This window comes from Ornithorhynchus anatinus, chromosome 1 (assembly GCF_004115215.2).
Source record: "Ornithorhynchus anatinus isolate Pmale09 chromosome 1, mOrnAna1.pri.v4, whole genome shotgun sequence".
Lineage (NCBI taxonomy): Eukaryota > Metazoa > Chordata > Mammalia > Monotremata > Ornithorhynchidae > Ornithorhynchus > Ornithorhynchus anatinus.
In genome coordinates this window covers 98,487,106-98,514,565 of record NC_041728.1, presented here as the reverse complement: position 1 = coordinate 98,514,565, position 27,460 = coordinate 98,487,106, and the positions used below count along the sequence as shown (strand labels likewise).

Sequence of the window (27,460 nt, the reverse complement as noted above, 5' to 3'; positions counted from 1 at the left end):
TGTTCATCCCAAGCGCTTAGTACAGTGCTCTGCACATAGTAAGCGCTCAATAAATACTATTGAATGAATGAATGAAAAGAAACACGAATGATTGATTGACTTCCAAATTAGACGAATGATTCAGTCTTCTCGCTGGTTTCCCCGGCTCCAATCTCTCACATCTTCAGTCTATGCCACAGTATGCAGCCCTGATGATCTTTCTAAAGGCCTTCTGTTCACATCTCTCTCCTCAAAAACCCCTAGGGATTACTTATTTCCCTCTGCCTCAAGAAAAAAATTCCTGACCGCTGGCTTAAAGGCTGTTCACTAACTCTCTCCTTAGCGGCTCCCTTCACTCACAACTCCCTTTTTCTGGTCCCTCCCTTCCTCCCTCCCTCTCCACCCCTCTCGGTCTCCCTTCCCCCAGCCCCCAACTTGTCTGGAACTCCCCCATTCCTCTCTCCCCTCCAATCTTCCAGGACCCTGAAACCCCTCCTGAAATGCCATCTTCATTAAGAGTCCTTCACTGATTCATTTTCTTCAACTTAGTCTTTTCTTCCCAACAACAAGAACAACAACAACAACAACCTCCTCCAGGAGGCCTTCCCAGACTGAGCCACACTTTTTCCTCTGCTCCTCCTCCCCTCCCCATCGCCCTAATTCCCTCCCTCTGCTCTACCCCCCTCCCCGCCCCACAGCATTTGTGTATATATGTACATATTATTGTATTTATTTTATTCAAGATGTGTCTATAATTCTATTTATATTGATTTTATTGATGCCTGTCTACTTGTTTTGTTTCATTGTCTGTCTCCCCGCTTCTAGACTGTGAGCCCACTGTTGTGTAGGGATTGTCACTATCTGTTGCCCAGTTGTACTTTCCAAGCACTTAGGACAGTGCTCTGCACACAATAAGCGCTCAATAAATACGATTGAATGAATGACCAATAATAATAATACTGGTATTTGTTAAGCACATACTACGTGCCAAGTATTGCTAAGGGTTCGAGTAGATATAAGATAATCAGGTCCCACAAGGGACTCACATTATAAGTAGGAGGGAGAACAGGTATTGAATTCCTACTTTGCAGATGAGGGAACTGAGGCACAAAGTGAAATGACTTGCCCAAGGTCATGCAGCAGGCAAGTGGTGGAGCCAGGATTAGAACCCAGGGCCTCTGACTCTCAGGCCTGGGCTCTTTCCACTAGGACAGGCTGCTTCTGCACTCATTTGCTCAAAGCCACCTATAGCACTTAGGTAAATATCAATGCAGTACTTTACTATCTGAGCATTTACTTCGCAAACTTTCCATTCTCTTTTTCCTCCTACCGTAAATCATTTTGTGATGGTCTCCTTCTATCAGAATGTATGCTCCTTGTAGACAAGTATTATATCTTTTACCTCTGTTTTCCAGGGTTGAATATGCTGCTTGGCACACACAAGGCATTGGATACATTATTCAATAATATTGGATGAGTTTGATGCCATGAAAAATAAGGTGTTACTCAACTGAAAGTCTGATTGAAAAATGATATGCCAGGTGAAGATTTCTGGAGGGACATTGAATCATTTCAATTGCACAATTATTCCAATCAACAACATTCAGTGTTTAGTTGAAAATGCTTTTTGTTTTGTGGAACTTCTGCTTTGGGGACACATTTTTTTTTTTCCTCAAATGCAAAATACGGTCCAGAGGAAAAAGTCCAAGTCTGAGCTTCAAAATAAGTTTTGAAGAAAAATTGCTGAAACTTTATCTGCAGAGACAGCACTTTCAGTTCAAAGACAACAAAAATTTCAAGCAAGACTAAGTCCTCCAAAATTCAGTCAATCAAAGGCAAAGACAGCAGGTGATTAAAACCTAAAATTCTTAATATGAAACATCATGGATTTTGGAATTTATTTTTATTTTCTTTCATTTTAATCTTAGTTTTTGAATAATTTTTCTTTCGGGAGCACTCCTCTGCCCCACTCCTGCTACCAATGATCATTAGGAAGGCTCTTTATTCCCTCTAGGACACCACATCCTGGATAATTTGAAAAATTATATGGATATTCCCTATAAATGGGAGTTCCAGGTGCAGTTGAGCCCAAAAGAATTTATTATTCAAAAGCAGACACAATACCTTGGTGACCTATAAAGGAGATGACTTAACCAAAAGATGTAATCAAATTAAATGCATACTCTGAAAAAGGAAACCAAATGCATGGGATTTGGGGTTATCAATTTTAATTGTAAATCTAAGGATTCATTTGCCGGTGCTCATAATGAATTGTACGACTGAAAACAAATCTAGTGGAAAACATTCAGCAAGGCTCAATATGAATGAGGCTAAGAATAACTCAGGGAAACCAGGAGGCAGGCCGTCTGGGTCCTTTAACGATAAAAGCAACTGTCCTTTATCTCAACAAAATAAGAATGGAAAAAAAAGTGATTTTCTTAAAAAGCATTAAATTGCTAAGTTTTCTAAGGACCTGGACTTTAATGTTCAAGTCCTTTCCTAAAGGGGAAATTGAAACTTTAAATGGCTTGGAAGCAAATGAAACCCATGGGTAAAGTCGGCTGGGAGGAAACTTACACTAGAAATTTACAAATCAGTCAATTCTTCCCAATGAACTATGTGAAGGAAGGGAACCTTGATTAGGATGTTTTCTGCTCCGCGTTCTTCACTTCTTGGGGTGAGCTCCACCTATTCCAAAGTTCAGGGCAAGCAAATGTCCAATTCTGCTTCTTAGAACCTCTCATCAGTAAAAATTTCCTGGAAGACTACAGAGAGAGTCATTCATTCTGTCAACCAACCATTCGTATTGCTTGCTTGTCTACTATGTGCATAGTGTTGTACTAAGACACTGTCCCTACCCTCAAGGTGTTTACTATCCCATCTACAACCTATCAATACATATTTATTGTTATTCACAATGATTATAATAATAATAATGGCACTTTAGCACTTACTATGTTCAAAGCGCTGGGGGTAATGATTACGGTATTTGTTAAGTGAGAAGCGGCATGACCTAGTGGCAAGAGCACGAGTTTGGGCGTAAGAGGTCGTGGGTTCTAATCCCGACTCTGCTACTCATCTGTTGTGTGACCTTGGGTAAGTCACCTCACTTCTCTGGTTCCTCAGTTACCTCATCGAAATTGGGGGTGAAGACTGTGAGCCCCACACGGGGCGACCTGATTACCTTGTATCTACCCCAGTGCTTAGAACAGTGCTTGGCACATAGTGAGGACTTAACAAATACCATTATTATTATTAAGTGCTTACTATGTGTCAGGCACTGTTCTAAGTGCTGGGGAAGATACGAGATAATCGGATTGGAAACAGTCCCTGTCCCACATAGGGCTCAAAGTCGAGTATAATAGAGTTGGTAGATACGTTCCTTGCCTACAACGAGCTTACAATCTAGAGGGCAGTCAGAGAGGTATGAAAACACCCAACAGGCTGGGCTTGTTCATTGATAAACTGTTCGTAAAAGCAATTAATCACTGTGGCCAAGAGAAGGCAAGTGAAGTCATAGGAAATCCTTCTCACTCTCTCCAGCTTTGGATAATAATAATAATAATGATATTTGTTAAGTGCTTAACTATGTGCCAGGCACCGTACTAAACACTAGGGTGGACACAAGCAGATTGGGTTGGACACAATCCCCGTCCCACGTGGGGCTCACAGTCTCAATCCTCATTTTACAGATGAGGGAACTCAGGCCAAGAGAAGTAAAATGACTTAACCAAGGTCACACAGCAGACAAGTGGCAGAGCCGGGATTAGAACCCGAGAATGGAACCGTCTCTGATCTCCTTGTTCCTGAGTCTTTCACTGCTGGGTTGTGATTATCCATTTTATTAGAGAGCGCTCAAAATCAAAGGTCACTCCCAGACAGAAATCAGAATTAACTTACTAATTGGTGTCATTTCAGATTTACAGGGTTCTTATAAAACAGAAATAGTAAAGAAATTAAAACTCTACACTGTTGGTAGGATAAAAAGGGTGGAGGAGTAAGAGTCAAAGATTGGAGGGCAGAAAACCTGGTTCTTGACTTACTTCATCACTGAGTTTTGGAAAGGCAATTGACTTTCCTATGCTCTTGTTCCCCCATCTCCCAGAATGGGGCTAATGACACCAGATATATATGCCACCCAGATCACTATAGGCTGATGGGGATGAGGTATGAAAGAGAAAGGTCTGGAAACTAGGCTACAATCCTCTAGAGGGTATACAAATTTTTTTTTTAGCTATATATGATTACAAGTCCATTTTACCGTTGAACCTGTTTCAGAAAGGTCGCTGTGTATTTTACATGTGTACTATTAAATCCCCTTAGCTGCTTTTATTTCAAGCGAAACCATCCCAATATCCATAACCAACATTAGCTGGCCTCCACAAATTAGGCAAAGATCTAAAGGGCCTACATTAATTTAATAATGGTGGATTCATGGTTGACTCCTCAAGCGAAAAATAAAGCGGCTTTAAGAAAAGTGGTAAAAATGAAATAAGACGAGATGAGACGTGCTGGGTGAGGAAGACAGTTTTGTTAAGTAGCATGGACTGACTTACAATTTAAATGTTTCCTACATTCTCCTAGTCCCCTTTCAGGACTGAAGCACTGGACTAGGTGAAGATCCTGGAGCTCTGTGTATTTCAAGATAAATGTTTCCTCTTTCATATATTGTGGTATTTGTTAAGCGCTTACTATGTGCAAAGCACTGTTCTAAGCGCTGGGGGATACAAGGTGATCAGGTTGTTCCACGTGAGGCTCACAGCTTTAATCCCCATTTGACAGATGAGGTAACTGAGGCCCAGAGAAGTTAAGTGACTTGCCCAAGGTCACACAGCTGACTAGCGGCTTGTCTTTGACTACCATGAAAAAGGAATAACTGATAGCTCACTTGGGCTTATTTATTATTTTGTTCTTTCCCCATATCATGCATTGCAAAATCCAAATTGCGAACAAATGAAATGCTCCTAAAAATTCCACCGTTCACTGACCAATCTCCTTATCCCGTTATCTACCCTTATCTTGTGTCGATCCCAGTGCACAGTACCGTGCTAGGCCCATAATAAGCACTTAACAAATACCACAGTTATTACTGTCACTTCAAGCAAAACCATCCCAATATCGATAACCCATATTAGCTAGCCCCCGCAAATTAGGCAAAGATCTCCAGGGCCTACATCGATTTAATAAAGGTGGGTTTATGGTTGATTCCTTCAGTGAAAAATAAAGCGGATTTAAGAAAAATGGTAAAAATTAAATAAGATGAGATGTGCTTGGTGAGGAAGACAGTCATTATTACTCTTTAATTAGTTTAAAATTCATTGAGAGTTTGCAGTGAGATATTAATCACAGTCCCGAGTTAGGCCATGACATCTGGCAGCCTTAAGGGAAGTTAGGGGTTTACCAAAGGAGAATAATTTAGGAACTAAGAAAACCACCTCCATATGATGGACAGTACCTGACCATTATGGACACAGTTGAACCACTGACCAACCCCTGGAATGAGAGCTGGAATCCCAACCGCACAGATGTAGAATTCACCATGCCCCCAGCTCAGCCCGAAAATCGCCACTCCCTCCTGATCGCCACTGGAAGTTTCGGGGAATTCTAACACCACCGAATTCTCCCTGGGGAGATGAAGAAATCAAGCCGGGCTTGTCATTTTCTATTAAGTAGCTAATTGGACAAAATAATACATAGCTATTGCTCTAAGGATTATGTTTCCATCTTAAACAAAAAGGGGATTGTACGGACAAGTCTCATTGGTTTACATGGCCTCAATAAATGGCACTGAAAACAGGAACATAGCTGGAAAAAAAGTTGCGTATGACAAACCCGCTTTGGAACGGCGGACTAACCAGCCTTGCAAATCCCAGAGAGATGACGATTTACACTGACTGAGTAGTCACGAATGCTGATTCTACCTATTTTAGCTTGGTTTGCTGGTAAATGGGATATTCTCAATACTTGAAGGGGTTAACTTTGATTGCACCCAAGGAGCTCCCTCACTGTTCACCAAAACTTAGAATCAGAAGTAGCATGGCCTAATGGATACAGCACGGGCCTGGGAGTCAGAATGATAATAATAATATCGGCATGTGCCGAGCACTGTTCTAAGCACCGGGGTAGTCACAGGGTAATCAGGTTGTCCTACATGAGGCTCACGGTCTTAATCTCCATTTTACAGATGAGGTAACTGAGGCATTGAGAAGTGAAGTGACTTGCCCAAAGTCACACATCTGACAGGTGGCGGAGCTGGGATTAGAACCCATGACCTCAGACTCCCAAGCCCGGGCTCTTTCCACTGAGCCACGCTGCTTCTCAAGGCCCTGGGTTCTAATCCTGAGTCCACCACTTGTCAGCTGTGTGACCTTAGGCAAGTCACTTAATTTCTCTGTGCTTCAGTTCCCTCATCTGTAAATTGGGGATTAAGACTGTCAGTCCCACATGGGATATGGCCAGTGTGTCCAACCTGATTAGCTTGTATCTACCCCAGCACTCAGTATAATGCCTGGCACAGAGTAACCGCTTTTCCATAAAACAAGAGCAACAATGAAATTTAGAAACTCTGGTACCCATATGCTTTACTCCTTTAGTACTATGGTTGGGGTTGCACAATCAAGGGAATTTTGGCAGAAAATTACTTGGGGAAAAAATCCAATTTGGGCCTGATTCTGTGCAGAGGTAATGTTGGGCCTCAGCCTAGTGGAGGACGATTCTGTTATGCAGAAAGGGCAGTGACTCTAGAGCCACCTACCATGTTTCCTTCCCTCCAGGCCCATTCCAGGAACTCTGTCAGCATGTCCTCTGAGGTCAAGATAATGGTCATCAGGGCCATTCCAACCGAGGCAAACCCACAAACTTTTTCCAACACATTTGCCTTTCTCTGTCGGGTGCAAACCTCAGTCCTGCAAAGACCGGAGCATTTTGGTCTCCAAGATGACTCTGTTAAAATGATTGGTAACGGCAAGGGATTTCAAAGGCTTGAAAAACTCTACTCTGAACTCTCAAAGCCTGCATCTTGTCACTTGCAAATAGTAAGAGATGCCATAATGTGGTGGCTTAAGAGAGTGCCCTTAAGCACTTTGATTCTTTCCCCAACCCATGTCACCTTTAAGCACTTTGATCCTCACCTCCAGTCCCCCAGCAGTCATGTACACATCTCTGTACTCTGCCCTTTCTCCTCTCGTAAACTGATCTTAATGTTTCTCCCCCTAACTAATAATAATAATAATGTTAGTATTTGTTAAGCGCTTACTATGTGCAGAGCACTGTTCTAAGCGCTGGGGTAGATACGGGGTGATCAGGTTGTCCCACGTGGGGCTCACAGTCTTAATCCCCATTTTACAGATGAGGGAACTGAGGCACAGAGAAGTTAAGTGATTTGCCCACAGTCACACAGCTGACAAGTGGTAGATCCGGGATTCGAACCCATGACCTCTGACTCCCAAGCTCGGGCTCTTGCCACTGAGCCACGCTGCTTCTCTATAGAAGATTATTAGATTATTATTAGATTATAAAATCCTTGAGGGAAGAAATTGTCTACCAACCCTTTTGAATTGTAGTCTCCCAAGTGCTTAATACAATGCTCTGCACAAAGCAAGTGCTCAGTAAATACCATTGATTGACTGCTTTTTTTCCACAGGTGATTTTCAATGCCAGTGATCACTCACTGTAACAAGCTTTATACTGATGGTCAGAAACACTGATTTATGGCACTTGTTAAGCTCTTACTACGCGCCAGGCACTTCACTGGGGTAGATATAAGCTAATCGAGTTGGACAGAGTCCATATCCCAAATAGAGCTCACAGTCTTAATGCCCCTTTTACAGGTGAGGTAACTGAGGAACAGAGAAGTGACATGACTTGCCCCAAATCAAACAGCAGACAAGAGGCAGAGCCGGGATTAGAACTCAGGTCCTTCTAACTCCCAAGCCTGTGCTCTATCCCCTAGGTCACGCTGCTTCTCCACTTGATCTATTAAGTTCCCAGCTGTCCATGAATATACACATGCCCACAGACAATTGATGGATCTATTTTTGAAAGGACTGAAATCACAAATTAATCTAATCCTTCACATGAAAATGTCCTGGTTTAAAATTATATTTGCAGGATCACCTTACCGAGAATATGTAACTATTCTGATTTTTCAAACTATTTATGACATAAATAGCAAATGGGGCTAATAACACCCGAAAGAAACATTTTATAAAATTCCCAAATCACTTAATTCTCTGGGACTTTCCACATTGCAGCCCAGTAAAGATACTGAATTTCTTTTTGGACATTAAACTTATTAAATGTAGTTTTACTTCACCAGAGTATTTATTGAGCATCTACAGTGTGCAGAGTATTGTACTGAGTAGTTGTGAGAGTACAGTAGTAATGAAAGACACTGATCCCTCCCTTCAAGGAGTTTACAGTCCAATGATGGGAATATAGGTAGCTTTTCCCTGCAAGGAACACCCTCTCATCTCAAATCCACCTAATCATATCCCTCACCACCTTCAAAGTCTTCTAATAGCCACCTCCTCTCTCCTTGATTAATCCCTCTTTTTGGGCAAATTACCTTTACAGTCACTTTATCATTCACATATATCTGTTTATGATTTACTAGAGGTCTTTGTTATTAGTATCTTTACTCTCATTTTATTACCTATTTTATGGTTGGCAATCTGTGCCTGTTCAACCTTCCCACTGGACCATAAGCCTTTTGAAAGCAGAGACCACACCTCTTACTTTTGCTGTGTGTCCCCAAGTGCTTTGTTCAGGGCACAACACTTAGCACAGCGCTCTGAAGAGTAGGCACCCAAATACAGCTCTCTGCCTACAGTAGGCACCCAGTCTAGGAAGACAGCCTAAGTGGAAAGAGTATGAGACTGGGAGTCAGGATTTCCAGATTTGAGTTCCAGTTTCTGCCATTTGTCACCGGGTAACTTTAGGCAAGTCACTGAATTTCTGTGCCTCAGTTTCCTTATCTACAGAATGGGCATAAAATAATTCTTCTCCCCTTCCCCTCGCTCTCTTGCCCGGGGGTCCTATGTGGGCCAAGGGTGGTCCTATTCGATGATGTTTTTAACTACTGCAGTGCATAGAGAAGCAGCGTGGCAGAGTGGAAAGAGCCTGGGCTTGGGAGTCAGAGGTCGTGGCTGACATCCCTGGGCCTCAGTTACCTCCTCCGTAAAATGGGGATTAAGCCTGTGAGTCCCTCGTGGGACAATCTGATTACCCTGTATCTACCCCAGCGCTTAGAACAGTGCTCGACACATAGTAAGCGCTTAACAAATGCCATCATTATTATTATAGATGGTGCTTGGCACATAGTAAGTATTTAATAAATGCCCTCATTATTACTACAGTTTTTGCACACGGTAGAAACTCAGTTCAGCACTGCACGAAATAGGTTCTCAGGACACTGCTTTCCTCACTGTAGCTGCTAAGGACAGTAGTGTGTACATAGTAGGTGCTCAGTACAGTGCTTTCCCCACAGTAGATGCTAAGGTCAGTAGTGTGCACAAAGTAGGTTCTCAGTTTAGCAGCACATTGGGTGTTCATTAAATGCTCAGTCAGTGCCGTGATTTTTAAACAATGATTCCAAGGCTCGTGCCCTTTCCCTAGTTTGCTTGACCCTTTTGGTATTATGCTAGACCAAACCGGAAGTTGGGGACACGGTCAAGGAGTTGGTTGAGCACTGAGCTAGAGCAGGGAGCTAACTCCTACTCTGGCTTTTGGACAAAACCCAGATACGGCCCCGATTGGACCTCACTGGTTAAAATCACTTGGGGGTGGGGTGGCAGTCATAGGTTTCTGATCCTCGACTGTTTCCGTACATCATGAATCGGCATTCATCATCAGGTAAGCCCTTTTAGGCAAGTACCCCCCTTTTTAATCAAATTTGCTGGGATATTTGTTAACCTGCAAGACCCGGTACCCAGAAGTGACAAATCTATTCCCCTCCCATTCTCCTGGAGGATAACGTACCAGTAGCCAGAAAACAACACCTACGACTCTGGCTTCCTGGTGGCGAAAATAATTCCCACCAAAACTGTGGGGGAAAGTGGGGTTCTCTCCCCCGTCTATTACCCCTTAGCAGTCTGCTGGGTTTACAGACGGATAAATTGCATCACCCTGAATGAGTAAGCCGAGTAAATATAAATACCTTGAAGAGCCATCCTGCTACACATCTTCTCATTCAAAGGTCTAATTTCCCCAGCGTGCGGGCACCTGGGATCTCCACACAGATGAAGAGAGCAGGTGCCGAAGGAAATTCTCGGGGAAGTTTGAAAAGGGACCTGTTGTCACACCAACCCTGTGGGCAAACCACATTTTGCCACCAGGATCCAGAATGAATGCGCCCTTTTTTTTTCCCCCTGCCTGATGATTTGATGATTACAGAAGACAATTCCCTGGGTCATTTTCCCCCAGAGATCAGTAGAACAATGTAACTGTCCCATTTTATCAGTGTATGTACAGCTGCCGATGGTCCTATTCGGTAATTATCTAGCTGGTTCCACAAGCTAGGTGATCATCAAGGAATAAATACGGGGTGGGGAGGGTGGGGGAAGGTCACCTGTTACCAAGCAATGTTTCCTTATGGAGCTAATCTGATTGAAAATGCAGACAAAATGCATGAATTTCAACAAGTCTTCTATTGAGATTTTTACTTTGGGACTTTTAGAAAGACTCGGTCTTTGTCATTTAGTGATGCCATCCAGCAACCTCCATTAGGATGCTGCCTTCAAACAACAAAGTAAAAAATCCTTGTGCTTCTTTAGACAATAAATTGACTAAAGTTATTTGTGGAACGAGCAATGAGCATGGCACAATGAATACAGTTTCTGCCACCCTTGGTTTATGCTGAAGGTGAAGAAATGTTTATATTGAAAGCAAGGCCCATGTTTTTCCTTTGAGAATGATCTAAACTGTTGATTTTATTAAAAACTCCACTGATTTTGCTAAAAGCTCTCATTAGGAAGTCCTACATAGAGGGAGGTTGATAGTCTGTTCTGAAATCAGAAAAATGAGTTAGTGGGGAGAAAGAAGTCTTAACGTCTCTCTAGTTTTGCCCATACGCACCATGATTCGGATTCATTTCAACAGTTTTAAAACACCTCTTGGTCGAAAGTTATTTTAATTTGAAATACCATGAAATGTATCTTTTTTGAGAGATGCTGGAATGATTATTTCTAGCCTCACCCCTACCTACTGGCTAACTGCATAATTAAGACTTTCATTTTTTTAAAAAAAAAATCAGTTTTGCCCCCAAGGAAGCAGTGAGGTTGTGACCACTGGGTAATTATATACTCCTTACAAATTATTATTTTTTTCCCCAGTAAACCCCAATGGCAAATAAATCTAAGCTGTGGAAACAGTAAAAACTAGAAAAAAAAAGGAAAAACAAAGGGTCACAACCAGCAGGTGACAGCAGTGTAGAGATTTTGAATGCCTTCAGTGTTTTCAAGGATGCAAAACCCATGGAACATGAAGAGATTTTGGAAAGTGAAACATCTGAATTTTTCAATCACCCACCAACCCCAAATCAATACAGCATTTCTTTTTCTGCTTTTGCCCATACCAAGGCAGCAAGGGGATAAATTAACTTCATGCACTCTATCGAGAGTTCCACCTTTATAGAAAGAGATGAGGAAAAGTATGAAGAGGCATCTCTTGGATCTATGTGTCCTGGGAATCTATGGCAGGGCCCACCGAAAAGTTTTTAGCATCATCCTTGCTAACTGTACTCATATTGGCTTTACAACAGCGAACTGTAACTTATTCCTTCAATAACTTTTAACTCAAAAGAGTGAAAGCAGAACTCACAGTCAAAAATGAAATATCAACTTCATGGGTTGCCCCTGAAGACAAAATTCAGCCTGGACCTTTAAACATTCATTCATGTTTAGTGTTTCTATAGTGTCAAGAATCCTACACCCCAAGGGCATAAGTTAGTAATAGGATGTCCACAGAGACCCTCCAGCTCCTCAGAATATCAATGACAATACAAACTGTTAGCTGTTATTTAACCCATTTCAGCAAATTCATTTATTGGAGCTCACATCACAGAGGCCAGGAATAGCCTTATCCAAGTTTTAAACACATCCTCACTAAGATTTTCACTGGAGTCATTAGAGACCCTGAATGGGAGTCAGGAGACCTGGAATTTTAGTCCCAGCTCTGCCATGTGCCTGCTATGTGACCTTGGGCAAGTCACTCAACTTCCCTGTTTCTCAATTTCCTAATTTACAAAATGGGGATTAAAATATATGTTCTCTCACTATGAGCCCCTGTTGAGACAGGGACTGTGTCTTATCTGATTACCTTGTATCTACCTCAGCGCTTCATAGAGAGAGAGTGTAGCATATAGCGGAGCCCTTGAGAAGCGGCATGGCCTAGTGCATAAAGCACAGGCCTGGAAGTCAGAAGACCTGGGTTCTAATCCCAGCTCCACCACTTGTCTGCTCTTTGAACTTGGACAAGTCACTTAACTTCTCTGTCCTCTTTACTTCATCTGTAAAATGGGGATTATGACAGTGAGCCCAGTGTGGGATATGGACTATATCCAACCTGATTAGCTTGTATCTACCCCAGCACTTAATACAGTGCCTGGGACATAGTAAATTCCTAAGAAATACCATGAAAAATAAACACCATCAATTATTCTTATTAGCTGGCTTGAATTATGAAACTTCTCAGTGAGGAACAATGAAATAGTCACAAGGCAGGAAGTCAAACAGAGTGAAAAGTAAGGGAAGCAAGGGGCCTGGATACTCTGCAAACTGAATCATCAACTAAGCGTGCCCTATTGCTGAAAATAAGTGGGGCGTGAATCTAGGGGGACAAAACGAAGTTTGATGGGAAAGGTAAATATTCAGGCAATTATGCAGCCTTGTGGACAGGTCAACAATCTGCAAACCTTGTAATGAACCTGAACATTTACCCCGATCCCACTGCCAGTTGCTAACTGCACTCTAGGGAGGTCCCTTAGGGGTGGGAGAGTCTTGCTGAACATATCTTTTCAGTGTTCCCTTCAAAAAAGATCCCATAAAAACCAGTTTCCAGGCAGAGCAATGTTCATTACATTTCTGGCGGTTGGGAGGAAAAGGAGGAGGAGAAGGAGAAGGAGGAGGAGGAGGAAGAGGAGAGAGGAGCTGAGGAGAAGGGGGAGTCTGTGACTATCCCTACTTGGCACAGAGCTGGATGGTGAAGCTTAGCTCAGGGAGGCTGGAGAGTCTGAGGCCTGAGAGAAGCAACAAAGTCTTGAGGCCACTGATGTGAACAGGTCAGGGCTCCTGCCCGCCCCTCATCATCTTCCCGATCCCCTCCCAGTCTGAATCAGGTCACAGGGCTATAATTATGGGCAAAGTCTGAGAAAAATCCTAAAACCTGAGAAAGACTTTGGACACAGTAGATGATATGTACTGGAAGAGATGGAAATTCTTTGAAAACAGCAAATATAATTGAACAAAATGTCATTTTGGTGGCCAAGGCCATTCTCCAAGAAATGGACAATAATTGGTATTAGGAGCAGTTTCTGTAAAATAGCCATGAAATGGTACAAGAAATCTTAAGTCTGGTAACCATCCATGGCTGAATGAAAGCATCTTATAAGGTATGTGAGTAGGGCAACTTTAAGCCAGTCATTGGAAAAAGCTCCCATAGGACCCCAAGAAAAGGAGAGAGGCAGGGGGAGGGAGAAGGAAAGGGAGAGAGAGATCCACAAGGTGGGAAAAATAGTTCTGCTCCCTTGGCCTGAACCAGAGCTGTGAGAGGAGTCCAGACTTTTGGGTGCTTTTTCTGCGGCAAGACTGTTCCTTCGGCACCTGTGGACTATCATCTTATTGCCACTTTAAATGCTGAGGGCCTGCACCTACAGATCGTTCTCTTGGAGACAGTTTTACCCATAAAATTTATGTTAAACGTTTTACTTTCATCTGGAGGTGTGTGTGGGGGTCTCCTTTAGAATGTATTTGATTTACATTATTTTTCTGCTATAGCTATTATTATTGGGGTGCTTTTGCTTAGTGCTTTTATAACCTCAGTTTTGAGTTGCTGAACGGGCTAGAGACTGTGATTAGTTCACTTGCTGTCTCCTGAGCACCACCTAGCCCCAAGCACACATGAATTTTCTTAAGGCTTGGGGCCTCATCTGCTCTCTTGAAAGCAGGTACAAATAGCATCCGGTGGGTTGGCCACCAAAAGCTAAGTAAGGAAAGCATATTTTCCACCATCTTCAAATGTCATTTTTTTCTTTTACGACTGGTTCCTGGCAGAAAGAACAGAACAATATGCGGAGTTTATCTGACTAGAAAGGCCAATTTAAATGCAGCAATAATAAATCAGGTGAAAAGGCAAAGTGTCCCATCCACTGTTATCCAGCTCCAGAGCAGCAGTGAAAGTTGTGAGTCAGGGGAAAGGAGGGAGGCGGCTGAAAGTGGTGCTAAGGACAGCTCCCTGGGCCTGCTCACAAAGACTGAAATGGTTCGAAAACTCCAGCACTTCAATCACCAAAGAAACCGGCTTGGAAACTTACCTATTCTGTAGTAAAACTAGTAGTAGTAATAATAATTTTCATATTTATTCACTCGTTCAATCAGATTTGAGCGCTTTGTGCAGATTACAGTACTAAACACCTGTATTTGTTGAGTGTCCAGAGCACTATACTAAGCACTTGAGAGAATGCAATATAACAGAGTTAATACTACTACTAATAATCATAATAATAATGGTATTCGTTATGCACTTACTATGTATCTAAGTGCTGGGGTAGCTACAAACTAATCAGTTTGGACACAGTTCCTATCCCACATGGGGCTGACACTCTTAATCCCCATTTTACAGTTGAGATAACTGAGGTACAGAGAAGTGCAGTCACTTGCCTAAGGTCACACAGCAGACAAGAGGTGGAGCTGGGATTAGAACCCAGGTCCTTCTGACTCCCAAGCCCGTGCTCTACCCACTAGATCGTGCTACTTCCCTAGGTAGAATCAGTAGACATGTTCCATGCCCACAAACAGCTTAGAGTCTTTATCACGATTACCAAGTGCCGTCGAATTGTTTCCGATACATAGCGATTCTATGGACAAGTTTTTTCCAGAACGTCCTATCTTCTGTCATAATCCTTAACCTTGCTAACGGTTCTTCCATTATCATTGTTATGGTCTCTATCCATTTAGCTGCTGGTCTGCCTCTTCCATGTTTTCCCTGGACTTTTCTTACCATTAGTGTCTTCTCCAGAAAATTAGTCCTCCCGATTATATGTCCAAAATATGCTGATCTAAGTCGGGTCATTTGGCCTTCCAAAGACGGGCAGTCTTTTTCGGGCAGTCCTTGGTAGTCGCAAAAGCCTTCTCCAACACCACATTTCGAAAGAATTGATGCTCTTTCTAACCCTCTTACAGTTTAGAGGGAGCATTACTAAGTATTAGTATTCTTTCTTAAGTGCTTACTCTATGCAGAGCACTATACCAAGCGCCGGGAGAGAATACACAGGTGTGAACTAGACTTGGTTCCTATCCTTTGGAGGGTTAGCAATTTAAGAATACAGGAAACCCAGGGACTGCACCCATTCTTTACAACTCTTTCTGATTATACTGATGTGGTGGGATTAGAGTGAACTGGAAGTCTACCTCACATAACCGGAGAAACCATGACATTCTGGGGCTCAGGAGTGTCGACAAAACCCACAGAATAAAATTCAGATGATCGTTTTGAGCCTTGGTGAAAAGCTGCTCTACTGGTTGAGCGGGGCGAGGGAGGGAGGTCTTTGCCTGGCCATCTGTCCTTAGATCTTGGGGAACTGGAAGTGCAGAGGCCCTGAAGAAAACAACCAACCAATGGCCGAATGCATTGCTCTTTATCTGACCCTTTAAGTAACAACAATAATAATAATGATGATGATGATAATGATCTGGTATTTGTTAAGCACTTACTATGTGCCAGGGTCTGTACTAGAGAAGTAGCGTGGCTTAGTGGAAAGAGCCTGGGCTTGGGAGTCAGAGGACGAGGCTCCACCACTTCTCTGCTGTGTGACCTTGGGCAAGTCGCTTAACTTCTCCATGCCTCAGTTACCTCATCTGTAAAAAATGGGAATTAAAACTGGGAGCTCCACATGAGACAACCTGATTACCCTGTAACTACCCCAGCACTCTGAACAGTGCTTGGTATTTAGTAAGTGCTTAACAAATACCATTATTATTATTATTATTATCATTAGGTGCTGGGGTGGATACAAGCAAATCGGTTTGGACACAGTCCCTGTCCCACGTGAGGCTTACGGTCTCAATCCCCAATTTACAGATGAGGGAACTGAGGCACAGAGAAGTTAAGTGACTTGCCCAAGGTCACACAGCATATAAGTGGCGGAGCCGGGATTAGAAGTGGGCTCTCTGGGCACATGACAGTTTCCTCTGCGTAAGAGGATGGCCTTGAGAAGAAGAGTGTCTGAAAAGGCATCACGAGGGCCTCATTGGAGGCTTAAATTGGAACATGTCTCCCAACTTTGTTATACCGAACTCTCCCAACCGCTTGGTACAATGTTCTGCACACAATAAGCGCTCAACAAATACGATCAATTTCTGGCTGGACAGCACCTGGAAGCAGAGTTTTAGAACAAGTCTTTAAAAGCCTCAGATCCAGTCAGCCTGTCCCACCCCCTCCCATTTTTTGGGGACCTGGGGAATCTCCCAGGCAGGACCTATGTTTGAATCTGGGCACCACCGAGGAGCTTCGGGAATCGGTATCAGCCGATTCCATTCATGCAGGAAAGTCAATATTTATTGTATTTGCTTTCTATGGAAAATGTTTATATCTACCGACAGTGGGGGAGAAAAAATTATAGAAAAGCCTCAGAGTACTTTTCACCTCTCCTGATCTATTCCTCTCTAAGCACTATCCTGTGCAAGAGCCAGGATTTGGGCTGGATCAGCAGGATGGCACAGGCTCTCTCAGATTCCCCCCATCACTTTTACTGACGATTTTCAGAGAAGCAGTGTGGCTTAGTGGCTAGAGCATGGGCGTGGGAGCCAGAAGGCCATGAATTCTAATCCCAGCTCCCCACATGTCTGCTGTGTGACCTTGGGGAAGTCACTTCACTTCTCAGGGCCTCTGTTACTTCACCTATAAAATGAAGATTAAGAGTGGGAGCAGTATGTGGGATAGGGACTGTACCCAACCTGACTGACTTAAATCTATCCCAGTGCTTAGAACGGTAGTTGGCACATAATGAGTGCTTAATAAGTGCCACAATTATTATTATTTATTATTATTTTCCCCCACCACAGCTGGACCCAGAGTGCCGGAGCCGAATGGCCATCCAAGCGGGTGGAAATCTTCGGACACTGCTCTATGTACTGATCTTTAAACCATTGCTTCCTCTTACCTTTTATTTATTCTAAGGTCTGCCTTGCGTATTAGGCTTCTTGAGGGCAGGACTCATGTATCACATGGCACTCTGCCCAAAGCCCTCTGTAAAAAGCACTGACTCACAGAATGAGACCATATTTTGGCATTAAAAGGGAAATATGAACCAACTCAAAACTATTACATGTCCAACAGGTAACACCTTCTATAGAAAAGGACCCAGTGTAAAATAAATCCTCTATAAATCAACACCTTAACATATATCTCTATCTGTTACCGATTTGTACGTTCCAAGCGCTTAGTACAGTGCTCTGCACATAGTAAGTGCTCAATAAATACTACCGAATGAATATCTTCAGAACTGCACAAAATAGAGCTGTATCTTAGAGAGGAACAGCGCTTTGGTCTCCAGACTCACACAACTGTTCTATCGTTGCCCTCATGACCACATTCATGATCAACAAATAGAAAAATCAGTGAGCCAGAAAAAGGCAAATATTCAAGTTATTCTTTAGCAAATGCACTGCATTTTCTCTTTAAACATGAATGTCACAAAACATCTCACGCTCAAAAGCTTCCATAAAATCATTTCTCGTTTCTGAAGCAGAATAACCCTTTATCCCCAATACAGTTAAATTCTCCGTAAAACAATTTATCTATAATTTTGTTTTGAGAAATCCTTTTCCTCACAAATTTGCAGTTCAAACGGTGAGCTCCTATCCTGGTAAGGTACCACTCGGTATGAGACAAGAACAAAGAATGTCTGCCTGAAAAGTAGGTTTCATTACAAATGTTCAAGGAAATTCAAACGGAAAAAACTCTAGGAACCTGCTTCTTATCTGGTTATTTGAGGAGTGATAAAGTGGAACTTATTAACGGGGCACTGCATGTTTACGGGGAACTGATCTACTGTAGAAGTACAGAACACCTACTTTTCAAAGAAGCTGGAGACTGGATACTAAAAACCACATCCTGCCAGCAGAATCTTTGTGCTCAACACGGCTAAGGTCTCTGTAGAGCTCTCCCGAACACAAAAGGTGCACCCCATTTCCAGCAACGTGGCCATTTATTATTTGAGTTTTGACTAGCAGGCTAAAAATAAAACAATAATGATGGTCTTTGTGAAGTGCTTACTATGTGCCAGGCACTGTAGAGTTCTTGCGTCTCCTCCTTTCATCCCTTTCCACCCAATGGGGTTTCCCTCTGCCTTTTTTTTAACCTTTCTTTCCATTTCATTCCTTGCCTTTCGACCACTTTTCCGTATTTCTCCCTCATTCTCCCGTCTCACCTGCCAGGCAACATCTCTCCCCAGTTTTATTCCCAACCTCAGCAATTATGAACAAAGGTACGTAGAATTGTATAACCAATTATTTATAGAGCTATTTCATCCTGACATATCCATAGGCTGTTAAATCCTTGTTGCTCCTTCTGCTCCCATCAATTTGTATGTCATTTTTTGTCCATCTCTCCTATTAAGCTTCTTGAGGGCAGGGAACGTGTTTGGTTTCTGTTGTAATCCATCAATCAATCGGTGGCATTTATTGAGGGCCTTCTGAGTGTGAAACACTATATTAAACACTTGGCAGAAGGCAACAGAATAGTTCACAATCTAAAGGGGAAGACAAACCAAAACTATTTCTCAATAGCCTGTAAAGACGGATGTAATATAAAGTGGTTTGAGTATATTTAGCAACAATAAGTAAGGAAGCAGCATGGTGTAATGGACAGAGCAGCATGACCTAATTGAAAGAGCACAGGCTTGGGAGTCAGAGGACCTGGGTTCTAATCCCGGCTCCACCACCCGTCTGCCGTGTAACCTTGGGCAAGCCACTTCTCTGTGCCTCAGTTGCCCCATCTGTAAAATGAGGATTAAGACTGTGAGCCCCACATGGGAAACCCTGATTACCTTATATCTACCCCAGAGCTTAGAACAGTGCTTGGCACTTAATAAGTGCTTAACAAATACCATAATTATTATTATTATCATTATTATTAGAAGGAACTGAGTTCAAATCCCAGTTCCACCACTTCTCTGCTGTGTGACCTTGGGCAAGTCACTTCCCTTCCCTGGGCCTCAGTTACCTCCTCTGTAAAATGGAGATTAAGACTCTGACCCCCATGTGGGACAGGGACTGTGACCAACCTGATTTCCTTGTATCTACCCCAGCGCTTAGAACAGTGCTTAGTACATAGTAAGTGCTTAACAACTTCCATTATTATCATCATTATGAAGTAGAAAAACAGGTAATTGAACATATAAACAAGAATCCAAAGTTCTAATCACAGTTCTGAAAATGCCTGCTGTGTGGCCATGGGAAAGTCACAACTTCACAGTGCCTCAGTTTCCTTCTCTGTTAAATGGTGATTCAGTACCTGTTCTCCCCCCTATTTAGACTGTGAGTTCCACGTGGGACAGGGACTGTGTCCCACCTGATTATCTTGTATGTCTCAGCTAGGGCTTAGTACAGTGCTTGGCAGATAGTAAGCAATTAACAAATATTATTATCATCATAATCATATATTCAAAAGTGCTGAGGATAGGAAATAAACAAAATCCAGTAGTATTAAGGGTGCCCGATGGGTTAACGTGGCTGGGGAAAGTCTGCTGAAGGAGGTGGGATCTTGGGAGTTGTGTTCTTATAGCCACTTAGTAAAGTGCTTCTCCCTGTTCTTTGCCCATGGTCCCACTCGGTCTAATTCTGCCAACACCAAAATGGTGACCACTGTAGTAATTTTGAGGGTGTTGTTGGGAGGGATGGGAAACGGGGGAGGTCTGACCTTCCTTGAGCGTCCATGTTCACTTCACCCCAACTGTCTTTATATAGCTTACGGAATCGGGTGTGTGTGGGTAAGTGACTGACTGCTGGGCCTCTCTTCTCCTGACTCACAGCTCCTTGGGTTGGGACATTCTGGGTCCCTCAGTGCCCTGGTCAAGCAGCCATTCGACAGTATTCACTGAGCACCCACTGGATGCCGAGGATTATCTGAAGCATTTGGGAGAGAACCACGGAAGGAAAAACAAAATCCCTACCTCAGGGAGATTTCAGTTGAAAGAAATTCAGCTCACTGCAAACGATTTAAATGTGATACAAATAGCTAGTTCTCTAGGGAGAGATTCAATTTTCCTTTCTCCACCCTTGCTAGTCCCACAGTGCTCTTCCCTGATTCCCGTTCACCCTAATTTCCCCCCTTCTAGACTGTAAGCTCCCTGTGGGCAGGGAACATGTCTACCAACTCTATCATATTGTATTCTATCAAGCGCTTAGTACAGTGCTCTGCACAGAGTAAGCACTAAATAAATAATACTGATTGATTGATTGTCCCCTCTCAGCCTACACTCACCTAGATTGGGTGAATTTTTCTGGACTCCTCCCTGCAGGTGTGGGTGCTATTATTATTATTATTACTACAATAAATAATCACATTTATTGAGGGCTTATTGTGTGCAAAGCGCTGAACTAAGAGCTTGAGAGAGCACAATGTAACATCAGACACATTCCCTGCCCACAATGAGCTCACGGTCTAGAGGGGAGACAGACATTAATATAAATAGATTAAATAAATAAATTACAGATATATATAGATATATACATATGTGTTGTGGGGAAGGGAGGGAGGATGAATGAAAGAGCAAATATGAGCCGTGCAGAAGGGAGTGGGAGAAGAGGAGAGGTGGTTTCAGATAAGACTTCCTGGAGGAGATGGAGTTGGGGAGCTTTCAGGGTCCCTTTAAGCCTGAGAGTTTTCTCCCCCGGTCTTCCACCTCCAGCTCCCTGGTCCTTTCTCAGCAACTTGCACCCTCATCCTCCAGTTCCATCGGTGCCCCTCCAGCCCTGACACTGTAAGCATGGAACCAGCTATCAGGGGCAAAGATTCTCACTCCGGTGCGGGTGACGCCGTCCAAGGCCTAAGGACGCGCGGCATGTCTCAGAATCAGGTACCTCCTTGTTGACTGGCTGAACGGTGCAGTCTCAATTTTGGGGAAAAAACATGCCTGTGAATCATGTGAAGCCCAGCACTGGCTCGATAAGCTTCCCCCTGGCTGGCCAGAAGCACTTGTCCATCAAGAGTAAGAAGGCTTGCTGGCCTTCAGCCACCCCAGGCAATCATGCTCCTTGTGCCCCCGAAAGAAAACCGGCTGTGCCAAGCTCCTAGCACTCTCCGAGCTACCCTGTGTGCACTTCTGGGCAGCGGAGGAGAAAGCTTCCCACCGGGAGGCTGCACTTCATTGCCATCAGCCAACCACTTCAGGGTGTACAAGGATCCGAGCCCCTCAAAGGGCCCAGAGAGTAATTGATTCCAAAAACTCAGTCTGTCTTTGTTCATCAGTGAACAGTGTGGCTTAAGATTCATTAAATTAAAATTTGCTTTGTTGGCCCGCAGAATGCAGCAGCTCTCCGTTCGGCGAGTTTACCAAATGTCTTAATTATTAATGCGTGCGTCATAACTTCAAAGGCCTAGTGCTGGCTCGATAATACGGTGGAGGGGAATTTTAGAAAGGTTCGGGATCATCTGCATGTTCAACGTTCTGGTTTAGAGATTGGGACCAATTTACTTCGGTGGTGTGAAAATTTGAGTCTGAACAAGAAATCTCTGGTTTCACTTCAGTGCTTTACCTTGGCCATCCCTGAAGTTTATGGTTTGTGGGGTTTTTTTGGTGGTGTAATAAGAAGGAAAGAAACAGCCGATTGGTTCTCTGAATGAGGATTTTTAAAATGTGATTGAAACCGTTGCTCAGATGAGCTAAATAAAAACAAAGTGGTCCAGGCCCTAACAGCAGGCAAGCAGGGAAAGGTGGGGGGGTCTGAAAGCAGGGGAGGATGGGTGGTAATTCCTGGAAGGTTAGAATAACCGGCTGATGCTGCTCCAGATAGTAAACAGTGAAGGAAAGAGGGTTCCAGGTTGACCTAGGAACAACTGAATGTCTTAGGGACGCCATTGACAAGGACATCTCTAATTATGATCTCGCACACAAGAGGGCAAGATTGCAGAGTGGATGAATTGGAAGTCCCAGACCACTAAAGAAATGCAGCTTGTGGTCTCAAAAAAAAGCTTTGGGGCAATACTCCTTTTGTGGGTAAAAGGGACTGAGATCCAGAAGCTGATGAAGCACATGTAGAGGAGCACGGTGCCTTTCACCGTAGTAGTAACAGCTTCCATGTTTTCCTCTTCTCTGCACTGACACTTTGCTCCCTCCTTTCCAGAAAGGACACTAGAGTGGAAAAAGGGTAAAAATCTCCTTTCTTGGGCTTGAAGCACAGTGTGGGTGCACATCTTTCCAGGACTCACAGATTTCTGATCCTGCACTACACGAAACATTACTTAACATGTCCCTCCTGGTTGAGCCTTAACAGCATTCAGATTCTGAACCTTTCTAATATCTTCCAAGTCAACTCAACCACTGGGGTTCCAATTAGATTCTGAGTAAGAGGGAGGCGAGGAGCCACATACACATTCTTTTTGAGGAATAAAGACCCCCGACTCATGGAACCATTACAATCATTTCTCCAGACAACTGGGCCAAAGGAAACTTGATCCTGGTCTGGATCAACACACTCTAGTTAAGTCGCAAGTGAAGACTGCGAATTGCCCAAACCTGAATATTGCCAGAGCCTTTGATGACTGACCCTTACTGATTTCACTTGCATCAAACTTTCAAGGGAAATTAGAATCCTGTTGGGAACCATTCTGGAACCACGGACAACAAAACAGCCTACCTTCTTTCATTAAAATCCTAATAAAATTACAAGACGCAGGGTTAGGGAACTCTAGAGAATATCACATGGTGGGACAGAGCTCAGACACTTAGGAAATAAATGTTCAGCTTTGCTTCAGGGTTTATAAACACCTTGGCTTGGCCTTGGTATTTATCTTTCTGAGGCAGGCTGGCATTTGGTCACAGTGTATTAATTCCAATAACATTATCTCTTAATTATATTATCCCACCTTGAACAAGGTTTGATGACAAAGGTATCAGAATGTGCCTATGTGAAGGAGACACTCTTGTCCCGCCTCAAAACAATGACCACCACTTTGGAATGAAAGCAGAGGACGAGAGCATTAGCACATCAAAGGCTGCTTTCTCTAAAGAAGAAAAATGGCTGGATGCACACTTTAATCTTTCTGACAATCTATGCGCAAACTGAAATGAATTTCATTTTTCACATAAATGCTAATGCTTGCTACAAGGACATCTTTACACCACAGTAAAAAGAGGAAAAGACAAAGCCGTACTAGGTCAGCCTTTGAACTTTTTAAGGCCGCATCAATGGGTAATAATACTTAACTACTGATACATTGACATACCCATGCAATTGTGATTTTTAAAACATTTTAACTAGAAAGTCATTTCAGAAAAAATCACGGAAATTATTATGCCATATTTTACTTTATACTCCCATATGCTCATATTTTTAATGGTCTGATCAATTAACAAAGGTTTAAAATGGCAATATATGACAGCAAAACAAGAATAAATGTTCTCAAAGCCAAGCATTTCCATAGATGTTGGCCTCTATTCATCCTTCCCTCTGAGACCAGGTAGGGAGAAGGATTCAGTGGAAGATTGTCAGGACTGTCAGCTAAGCGGACAAGTAGTTCAAGAAAGCAGACTCTTCTTTCAGATAGTTCTGTAGTCTCTGGACCAAGGAAGGGCAAATGGGGAAACGAGAAGCCAAGTTGCTTAAAAGTGTAACCTTGAGGGCCGTGGACTAGGTCTGATCATCATCTGTGTGCTTTTTCCCAGTGTTGAGTACAGTATTTTGCACATAAGTACCTGCTTAATGCCCTCTCAGGGTCACACCTGGAGAATTTCCAGTCCTCTACCAGTCTCAATTACGGGAGGGAGAGCCAAGCAGAGACGTATCCATTCCATTCCTAGCTTGGGCAGTGGCTAGCGAGTGGAAGGCAATCTGCTACAAGTCAAAACTCCCCTGTTCCGGGAAGCAGCGGCACGGGAGAGAGTCAAGGGCGGAGACTCGAGTTGACTGAGTGGAAGGAGGCAATGGTAAACCACTTCTGTATTTTTACCAAGAAAACTTTATGGATCTACTACCAGAATGATTACAGATGGAGATGGGGTGTTCTGGGAGAGATGTGTCCATGGTGTTGCTATGGGTCAGAGACGACTCAACAACATAAGACAAGACAAGCTGTAGTATTAATAAATATTATGACTAGTAACTACTAAACTCAAAGACTATTAGTAACTACATAGGGTAAGAGACCATATTACTAGGAAAATGATGAAAAAGCATGATTGTGCAGGGCTCACTCCATGTGGGTGGACTTGGGTCTATGGCAATGAAATCAGAGCAGGTGGCTACATAATCTCCCCACCAGCCTCCCTCCCTGCCTTCCTCCAGCACTGGCCTCTTCCCCTCGTCTAATGCAGCTTAAAGGTCATTCATTCATTCAATCATATTTATTGAGCGCTTACTATGTGCAGAGTACTGTACTAAGCACTTGGAGTGTACAATTCGGCAACAGACAGAGCAATCCCTGCCCAACAACGGGCTCGCAGTCTAAAAGGGGGAGACAGACAACAAAACAAAACAAGGAGTCAGGCATCAATACCATCAAAATAGGTAAATAGAATCATAGATATATCCACATCATTAATAAAATAAATTTAAGTTTAAGTACATTTTATTCAGGAGGGTCTGATGATACGTATCCCAGGATTCTTAAAGAATTGGTAGAGCAGTTATTTGGGGTGGGGGGCCATCTGTGCATATTTAATATTTGGGGTTCCCCACATCTGATAGAGCAAGCAGAGTCACAGGGAGAACTGTTGTGTTTTCAATAGAATTATCTGGAGTTTTTGCTGGCCAGAGAGCAAGAGGAAAATGAACGACCACCAGGGGCTAGGGTTGCGTTAGGGAGGGAAGACCAAAAGAAAAAATAGCTTCTCTCCTTCACTGTTCCCAGTAAAAAAGGGCAAGCATTGCATTAGTAGATGAGTAATAACAGCAGATAAAGACCCTTATCCTCCTTGGGAAGCTGTGTCAATCTGGAAGGCCAAATACAAATGCAAAACCAAAAGGTGACATTTAGGACCTTAAACAGAGTTTAGTCGATCAGTTAAAGATGCAGCGTGGCTAGGTGGAAAGAGCCTGGGCTTGGGAGTCAGAGGTCATGGGTTCTAATCCCGGCTCCGCCACTTATCAGCTGTGTGACTTTGGGCAAGTCACTTAACTTCTCTGTGCTTCAGTTACCGCATCTGTAAAATGGGGATTAAGACTGTGAGCCCCACGTGGGACAACCTGATTACCTTGCGTCTACCCCAGTGCTTAGAACAGTGCTTGGCACATAGTAGGCACTTAAAGAAAATTGTAACAAACAATACTAGTGGCAAATTTGCTTTCTGTTTGAAACAAGGGCATTTTTGCTTGTGCAATGAAGAAACATGAGGGACCGAGGATTTTTTTTCTCCCAAAGGAGAATTGGTTTTACTCCAGGCAGACTCAGCCAGCATTAACAAGGAGACCACTAAACCTATACAGAAATTCAAAAGGAAAGTACTGTTAAGCCAATGCTCTGCTAATCTACAGGGACCCCTGAGCACACCTAAAATCTTCTTTTATCTCTAACAAGCATCCTAAACTCTTCAAAAAAGGAACATAATGTATACGTAGGTTCTAGAGAAGTCTAAGACTGTCAAGTAACTGAAAGAAGAAGGTAAACAAAAATCCTGCTGTCAAAATACTGTATTTTGACACTTGCTGAGAGACTCACTGGGCTTTGAAATTACTACATCCCTCCCTTCTCCAAACTACGGTAGTTTTTTGGGGGAACCCAAAACCTGTGAGCCCGTTATTGGGCCGGGATTGTCTCTATCTGTTGCCGAATTGTACACCCCAAGTGCAGTACAGTGCTCTGCACATAGTAAGCGCTCAATAAATGATTGAATGAATGACCTTTAAGCTGCATTAGACGAGGGGAGGAGGCCAGTGCAGGAGGAAGGCAGGGAGGGAGGCTAGTGGGAAGATTATGAAGCCACCTGCCCCGATTTCATTGCCATAGACCCAAGTCCACCCACATGGAGTGAGCCCTGCATGCTGCCCCAGCTGTTGGGAGAGGCTTTCCTCCCCTCTTTGTTACTTTCCAGGCACCTGGGGTGGTTTGGAACCCTGGGGAGATGGGGGGCTCAGGGTGAGAGAGAGGAGAGTTTAGGATTTGTTGGTAAATTCTCTCCCAGAGTTCTCAATATCCTGCTGAAAAAGTCACACTAGGCAGATAGTAGAAGCGGCGTGGCTCAGTGGAAAGAGCCCAGGCTTGGGAGCCAGAGGTCGTGGGTTCTAATCCCGGCTCTGCCCCTTATCAGCTGTGTGACTTTGGGCATGTCACTTCACTTCTCTGTGCCTCAGTTACCTCATCTGTAAAATGGGGATTAAGACTGTGAGCCCCACGTGGGACAACTTAATTACCTTGTATCTCCCCCAGTGCTTAGAATAGTGCTTGGCACATAGTAAGCACTTAACAAATACCAAAATATATATTCAGAGGAAGGAAGGTTTTTTTCCATTATTAAAAAGAATTTCAGTTGATTCACAGCCAGTTTCAAGGGATAGGAATTGAGGTTCCTCTGCAACTCATGGAAAATGTATCTTTTTTTCCCTCATCCGTGCCACTGACAGTCTCCTTTTGGAGGAAACATATTTTGTTTCCTTTGGTTTCGCTTCTTGACTTTCTTCCCCTGCCGCTTGTTCTTCTATGGTCTAATTTCTCTTTCCTTGCTCAGGTCTTCCTTCTAGTCCTTCCCCTATTTCCTCTAAAGTCACAAAACAGGTGTAATGACACTAGGACAGATAACGTTAACATATAGGCCAGAAATAAACCAATTCGAACCTAGAAAACATCCAACTGGGAGACAACATCCTCTAACTTGGTGAACAGCTCCAAAACTCACGACTGTACGGGGGCAGCACCAAAGAACTGGCCTTTTACACTAAAGACAATCTGTCAGCCAAGTCAAGAGAATGGAGAAAACATTTGAAAATTCAATTTAAAACCATTAGATGACACAGATTTGATTGTTGCAAATTGATTTCTTCAAAGAGAAAATGGGCTTCAATCTCCACTAAGGCATATAGGCAATCCGGGTAACATAGGCAGGTAAATAAAA

The 27,460-nt window shown here is 43.2% G+C and overlaps 1 protein-coding gene and 1 non-coding gene across 2 annotated transcripts in view; one reads left to right on the top strand and one right to left on the bottom strand.

Annotated features, from left to right (window-relative positions):
* RALGAPA2 (Ral GTPase activating protein catalytic subunit alpha 2) overlaps window positions 1-27,460 on the bottom strand; it is a 368,955-nt gene that overhangs the window by 33,898 nt on the left and 307,597 nt on the right. The window lies entirely within an intron of this gene.
* Window positions 24,119-24,256, top strand: LOC114817295. Its single transcript, XR_003765155.1, has one exon. It is a non-coding gene; the product is annotated as a small nucleolar RNA SNORA7 (small nucleolar RNA).